The sequence below is a fragment of the Sapajus apella genome, unplaced genomic scaffold (genome assembly GCF_009761245.1).
Source record: "Sapajus apella isolate SASKATOON/1434 unplaced genomic scaffold, GSC_monkey_1.0 scaffold36, whole genome shotgun sequence".
Lineage (NCBI taxonomy): Eukaryota > Metazoa > Chordata > Mammalia > Primates > Cebidae > Sapajus > Sapajus apella.
In genome coordinates this window covers 17,718,081-17,725,812 of record NW_022436976.1, presented here as the reverse complement: position 1 = coordinate 17,725,812, position 7,732 = coordinate 17,718,081, and positions in this window count along the sequence as shown.

Here is a 7,732-nt window from a genome sequence, read left to right as displayed (position 1 = left end):
GAGTTTCACCTTATTGATCAGGCTGGTCTCAAACTCCTGACCTCAGGTGATCCAACCGCCTCAGCCTCCCAAAGTGCTGGGATTACAGGCGTGAGCCACCATGCCCCGCCTATGAAGCAGTTTTCTACATGGCCTCTTGGTGAAAGGCACTATAAGATCAAGGACTCAGTAGTTTTTAATACCAAGAGATGACCAGCTCAGCAATACATATTCTTGTGTGGGCTCTCATTTTTTCCCCACCTCACTCTCCTTTTCCCTTACTCTCGCTTCCTGGGATTGCATCCTATAATAAGGTAGTAGCACATAAACTTTGTCTAAGGCTTTGCTTTCTGGAGTATCCAACTTAAGACAGTTAGTTGTTCAATGATTGTTGAAAGGTATGGGAAAATCAAAGATTCTTGGTTTGTATTTTTATTTTGAGGCTTAGCACCCCCTAGTGGAATGTACTTTTCACTTTCATTCATCCCGAGAGCCCCCAAAAGGTTTCTTGTGTACTTAACATTAAGCATTCTCAGGCAGAAATAGGTCTGGCTAAAACACCAGGAAATAAGAAGGCTGCACATCTGCTTCTGTTTACTCTAGATGCCAGAGTCTTTACATATCCCTATTAATACCTGGAGGAGTCCATAAAAAAACAGAAAAACTAAGACTCAGTCCGCATCATGTAATGTGAATGAAATATAAATTTAAAAAATCAACTCCGATTGGTTTACAGCAATTCATCTGTTTGACTTTCCAGAGAACCTTCATGAGCAAACAGATTTTCCTGAATGTGTCTGATGTTGCTTTTGCCCCATGCAGTCTGTGTTTCTGTATCAAGCCAGTTGTTACTGATAGCCCATAGTCTTGACCTTGCCAATGCTCGGAGCTGATTTCAAGTACCCCATCTTTATCAATGAGAATTTCATTTCCTTAAATGTCCACCACATTGAACCTGTTGTTAATCTCAGAAATATGTTCACCTGTAGAAGACCATTATATTTTGTTTTTGCTGCCCAATATCCATTTATCCTTTTTGTGGCAGTGGTATCTGAATCTATGTTGGGATATGTAATCCTCCTCCACTTTCATCCATAAACTTCTTTTTGAAAATGCCTTAAGTTCAGGGTCCAGGGTCTAATTAGCACATTTCATCACCACAGTGAATAGTTCAGGGTTGAGCCTATACCCCAATTGAGACCATAAATGCTGAGGAGATTTGATTTTGCATTTTGTGTTTGGCATTTTGAGAAGAGACTTTCCTCTGTCACTGAACTAGTTCTTGTGATGATGCGAGCCTGGTGCCACCAGGAGCCACCTTGCAAAATCTGAGAATGTAACCAACACAGAAGAAGTAGAACTAAGGAGTGATTCCGGGAGACATCATTTTATTCCGGAATGAGGCCACTGCTGAAGTCAGCCCTTCTTGTATATTTTACAATAACATTAGCCAGTAACTTTCCTTCTTTGTTTAAGCTAGATTGAGTTGGGCTTTTTAATCACTTGCAACTAAAAGATTCCTAACTGGTAAACTGTTTCATTCTGAACTTATATCCTTGTTCCAACTTGATTCTCTCTTGGTATTTATTATTTTAATGATTGTGATCATCATTCTTCCACTTGTGCCAACAAGAAACTTAGGAGTTACCTTGACACCTTAACTTTTCAGTTTCCATATCTAATTCACCACTAAATTTTGGATATTTTGGATATTTTGCCATTGAATCATGTTGATCTACTTTTTATTCCATATCCACACTCTAGCACAAGGTAGCCACATCTCTCACCTGAGTGGCTACTACTACTAAAAATGGTATTTCACCTAACCTTCTCTGACCTCACCCTCATCCATTCTCCCACCTGTTCTCCATTCTTCATCCAGAGAGATTGTTTTCAAAGTACAAATCTGATCATATCATCTCTTTATCCCAGTCCTCCTATTAAAATCCCAAAGTTACTCTTAGAATAATGAAAACTCATGAGAAAGTTTGACTGTCATTCATCTCCTTCATCTTGGTGACACTGAAGTCTACACTTCTGGCCCAGTCGCTGAGAGCCACTGCATAAGTTGATTCTTCTGCCTGGAATGGTCTTCCCTCCCCTTTTCAGATCTCAACTCTGGGCCATTTTTTTTTTTCAAATAAACCTCCTCTGGCCTCCATGATTAAGTCAAATAATAGTATTCCAGACTTCATATCACTGTGTGCTTGGTTTGGGATCTATCACAAATAAGGGATATCTCTTTCTTGACTACATGTTTATTCTTTAAACATGAATGAGATGGTAAGACAGAAACCAATCAAAAGAATTCACAAACCATTTTTCTTCCAATTACTAAAAGCAGTGTCCAAATGATAATTTATCTGCATTGCTGTCTGTCTAAAGGAGGCCTTGATTCCCAGAGCAGGTGTTGATGGGACAAATGTTGAATGAGACGGGAGGAAGTGAATGTGAAAATCTATTGACGTAGGGCAGAGGAACCAGGTATTCTATTATTTTCTATAACTTGCTAAATGGGAATACGTTGTGACTAATCTTACTATTGACTCTGGCTTGGAGAAAAATCTTTATAATTTCACTCTTATTTCAAAGTTTGAAGCCTGTGTCACCATCCCTGGATAAACTGAACAGATCCTGTGGTAGCTAATAATGCATGCTGCTCTTATTTTCCTTGAAGTGGGGACATACTGCAAAGAGAACAGTCAGCTGACCACATGCTGCACCTTTGGGATGCACTGAAGTGAGCGTGATGAGGCTACATGGTCACTGGGCTGCTCTCAGGCAGTAACTGAGCATGGCAGGGGTACTAGAGCTTAGCTATTCCTGTCCAACATGGGATTCTTCTAATGGGCAAACTGCTCTGGGGCACCTTGTTGACCTGGTCAAGACTCTCAGATCGGCACTGCAGTCTGGAGCTCTGCCATACCACTTTTCTTCCCTTCCTCTTTCCTTTCACAGGTGTCAGATGAGCATCATGGTCTGAAGCCTCTTCCCTCCTACTCCTGTTCCTTCTCCTTGATTATTCATAGTCATTTTCCCCAACTAATCATTTGCATGTCTAATTCTGACTTGGCATCTGCTTCCAGGAGGATCTGAATTGACACTTACATTCACTGGGGAGCTACTTATGGAAGAAAGGGGTGTGGAATGTTATCCTCTCTCCTTTCACTGAATCTGAAGGGAGAAAAGTAGATGTAGTGTTAGGGAAGCAGGCTTCTTCTGGCTACCTGTATATTGATGATGGCTAGTTTGCTGCACACTCCAAAGTTGATCATCACCACTGATCAATTTCACCCATATCTCCTGATGAGGGGGCCCTATAGATTTGGATGGTGATGGACATGGCCCTGAGCCACTGTCTAGGCATCTGTGGCTTCTGTGAAGTTTTTCGATGCATCTTCCATTTGAAGCCATCTTACTTACAACTCCCATGCATGTGCCTCTCATGCGTGTGGTCTGTTTGACACAAGCCTTCACTTCCACTGCTACTCATCTTTTGATGTCCCAGTTGTGATCCAATTGTTCATACCTCTCAGGAGACATGGCGTGTATGTGGTGAGAATAACTTTGGGGCTAAGTCTTGCTCCCTTCTGCCAAAACCCATCGCTTCCTTCCAAAATGCCTTTCCCCAAGTTTTGTTAGCAAACCTCAAGGCTAAGCAGACTAGAATTTGGTAAGCAAGATGCCAGTCTTCTGTTCCTGGGGTACCACTGTACCACTGTAGTATGGCTGTCTAATAGAGCCTCCAAAGCCAGGAGTCAAGGTTCATGCAACAAACTCTTAACATCCAGGAACTTGAATCTGACTCCCAAAGATCTCTTCCTATTCTTCAGCTCATCTTAATTTTACCTTTCTCCTAGCAAAAGAACAGAGGTTGGGAAGACAAATTTTTCTTAGTTTATTCTGATTTTTTTTTAGATGGAGTTTTGCTCTGTTGCCCAGGCGGGAGTGCAGTGGCGTGATCTTGGCTGACTGCAACCTCCACCTCCCGGATTCAAGCAATTCTCCTGCCTCAGCCTCCCAAGTAGCTGGGATTACAGACATGCACCACCATGCCCAGCTAATTTTTTTTTGTGTTTGCATTTTAGTAGAGACAGGGTTTCACCATATTGGCCAGGCTGGTCTCGAACTCCTGATTTCTCGAACTCCCTTGTGATTTGCCTGCCTTGGCCTCCAAAGTGCTGGGATTACAGGCAAGAGCCACCTCACCCTGCCAGTTTACTCTGAATTTTTTCTTTGGTCCCACTCTGGTAAGTTCTTCATTGAGCTTGATCTAGGACATTTTGGAGTGAGTATGGGAGTAGTGAGGAAAGCAAATTGACATTTTCAGTGTCTGTCACTGGTCAAATGTATATCGTGCAAATATGTCTACTGCCCACCTTGTTAAGTTACAAGCCTTTAGTAAACACATGTAGAATGTTTAGAAGAGTGCTTGGACACAGTAAACAATCAGTAATATTAGGTATTATTTTACATTGATGAAAAATTTAGCCAAAGCCAGAAACAAATTTTATTATGTAAAAATCTTATAATGTATATTTCCTAATTCTCCCAGCAAAAGTGAGAATTTATAAAGTACTTAGTTTGTTAAAAATGGCCAAAGAAAGTAGCATATTGTATTTGTAATTTAAAAAATGATGGAATTCTGACTTACCAGGGAATCCACAGGCCCAGAATTTAAAGGAAAGGGTCCTTTGGTAAACTTCCTTGAATGTCATCTGCTTTCTAATGCTATGCTTCCTTCTTGAATTTTTCCTCAGCCTGTGCTTTGGGGCATATTTAGTTCAGGAGCAAGTGACTTTCACTCTATGAAAATAATGATGTTTGCATCACATGTAGTGCCCCCAGAGTCACTTCACTCTGTCTGTTATGATCTGCCTCCTCATGTGGGTGTTGTATGTATTGGGCAGCTGTGGCTTCACTGGGTCAGATTTCCCAGACCTTTACATTATCACTATGTCCGAATACTATGCCACATTTTTTCTCAATTATTATTATAGTGTGTGTTTAAAAATGAGTGATTATTAAAATATTATTTTAGAACAAGTCCTTTTCTTGAACACTGCCAGCATTTGTACTCCTAGATAATATTTCACAGCAGGGGTTAGCAAACTGCAGCCTATTTTTGTAAGTAAAGTTTTGTTGGGACATAGCTGTGCTTATTTATTTTTTCTTTGTGTATGGCTGTTTTTGCACTACAATGGTGGGGTTCAGTAGTTGGAATACAGATCCTAGGGTCCTAGGGTCCACAAGTCTAAAACCTTTACTATCTGATCCTTTGTGGAAAAAGCTTGCTGACTTCTGTTCTATAAGATGATTAAATCTGCAGAAGAATGTGCACACCCAGAAGACACAGGGTGGGGTTCTCTGATCTTTTCTTAGAGGCCAGTATTTGGCCACTTCTGAAGAGGAGGGAAGGGGGTTTATTAGTTTTTCAGATAACTCCAGCTGGGTTACATGAGCAGGGAGAATGAACAAAAATCGGTGCTGCTGAACACAAATGACCTACCATGCGCTGTCCATGGCCTTATTTCAAGCTCATCCTTAGGCTTATGGCCTTTAGGACCCCATCCTTTTTTTTTTTTTTTTTTGGCGTTATATTAATATGGCACTATCAGTTTGAATGGGAAGGAGAGAAGGATGGTCAGATTTTCCCTTTCATCTGTATTCTGCCTGAAGTTGAGTCTTTCCTCTCAGCTTCGGGACTCAACAATTATCCATGCTCTTCTAATATTAATATTCTGCCTAGCAGGGGGCAGCTTTTGAAGTCTACCTAAGTTTTGCAGTTGATATAGTTCGTGTTTGCTTCAGATTTTTTTTTAAACCAATTGATTGAGAATGGCAGACTTTCTCACTGTCTCCTTCATGTGTCTTAACCTCTATTTTCATATTTTCCTTTTGTCTATCTGGCAGTGCTTTGTAATTTTTTTTTTAAATCTCCATTTTCCAGTTCACTAAATCTCTCCACTGCTGAGTCTAATTTGTTTTTTAATTGTGAATTTTTCCATTTCTAGAACCTCTATTTGGCTCAGTTTTAGGTCTAGCTGGCCAATTCTCACAGTCTTCATGCCAGTGTCTTATTTTTCAATACTCTTCAATTTAAAAAATATACTAGACACACCCACCCGTTATTTTGGGTCTGATTATTACCACATCTAGTCTCCACAGTCTTACTCTGGTGTTTGTTCTGCCTGCCAACTCTTACTTATTGTAGTTTGTTTCTGTCTCTGATAATTTGTTTTATATTGTGATCTTAGAACTTTGTGTCTGAGAATTCTTTAAGTCTGTGCTTAAAGTGACTTTTTCTAGAACATATTTGATTTTTTCTGCCCCATTTCTTGGAATACTACCAACTAGGAATCAATCAAATTACATTTCAGTTGTGGTTTTCAATTAAAATGGCAGTTAGGATTTTGGCCCTCAAACTCTAAGAATGTAGGTCTGTGGGAAGAATTTTCAGGGGAACCATTTATTCTTATTTTTTCTTTATTTTTTCTTTTATTTTTTTCACACAAAGATGAGAGGCGAGTATCTCCATGACTCTTTCTATAGAGAGGTTGTTTCCAGTTTAATCCTGGGGCTATTACCCTTTGGTGGTCCTGACTTTGAGGGGACTTCCCACTCTGCTTTTGCTTTGGCTTTTGTCTCCTGTTTGTTGTCAGTGACCCCCACAACCCTTTTTTTTGAGATAGAGTCTCACTCTGTTGCCCAGGCTGGAGTGCAATGGTGCGATCTCAGCTCACTGTAACCTCTGCTTCCCGGGTTAAAGCGATTCTCCTGCCTCAGCCTCCTGAATATCTGGGACTACTTGGGTGTGCCACCACACTTGGCTAATTTTTGTATTTTTGATAGAGGTGGCGTTTTTAACCATGTTGCCGAGGCTGGTCTTGAACTTCTGACCTCATGATCCACCTGCCTCAGACTCCCAAAGTGCTGGAATTATAGGCATGAGCCACTGTGCCAGGCCAGTGGTGCCTTAATACCCAAATTTTAGGCCACGAGGAACCAGGAATCAACAAGTGCCTCCAAAAAAATGGTGGGCTTGGGGCTAACTTATTTTTGTGTATCATTGGACTCCCCTGAATAATAATTATCTCCTTTTCCAGCAACTCAGTCATACATAAAAAAACTTATTGCCTTAAAAAACTTTTCATAACCATTTTTTAGTGTGTTATACCAGAAGAGATTTCACTTAATGTTTGTGTAGACAGATCAAGAAAGAAAAAAAGAAATTTAAAAAAGGAAAAAAAAATCATTGTTTTCTCAATTCCAAGGGGAACAAAAAAGATATACAGTCATATTATCAGAAAAGTCCGTTCATCTAAAACTTTTTGTCTACTCTTCCATAAACATCTCTCGCCCTTCTTTCTCCACATCTCTTCCATCTTTCCTTTATTCCTCTTTTTTCCATTCTCATCCTCATTCAAGTCCTCTACATCTTAGATGTGTACTATTGCAAAAGCCTCCAGTGCAAATCCTTCCCCCCACTGTGGCCCATCGTCTAGTTCATCGTGCACCTGCTAGCCACACCTGGCTTCCTGTAAATCAGCTTAGACAAATGAAATGCGAACAGTCAGCAATGGCATATTTGTATTGGTATTTTGGAAAAGATCTCAAAAAACTGACCAGCAATACAGGGAAGAGAAATTGTATCATTAGATAAATTAAATGAATATAGATATATTTTAAATATGCCACATATATATATATATATATATATATGTTTAGAGAGAGAGAAGGAAAGATACGGAGT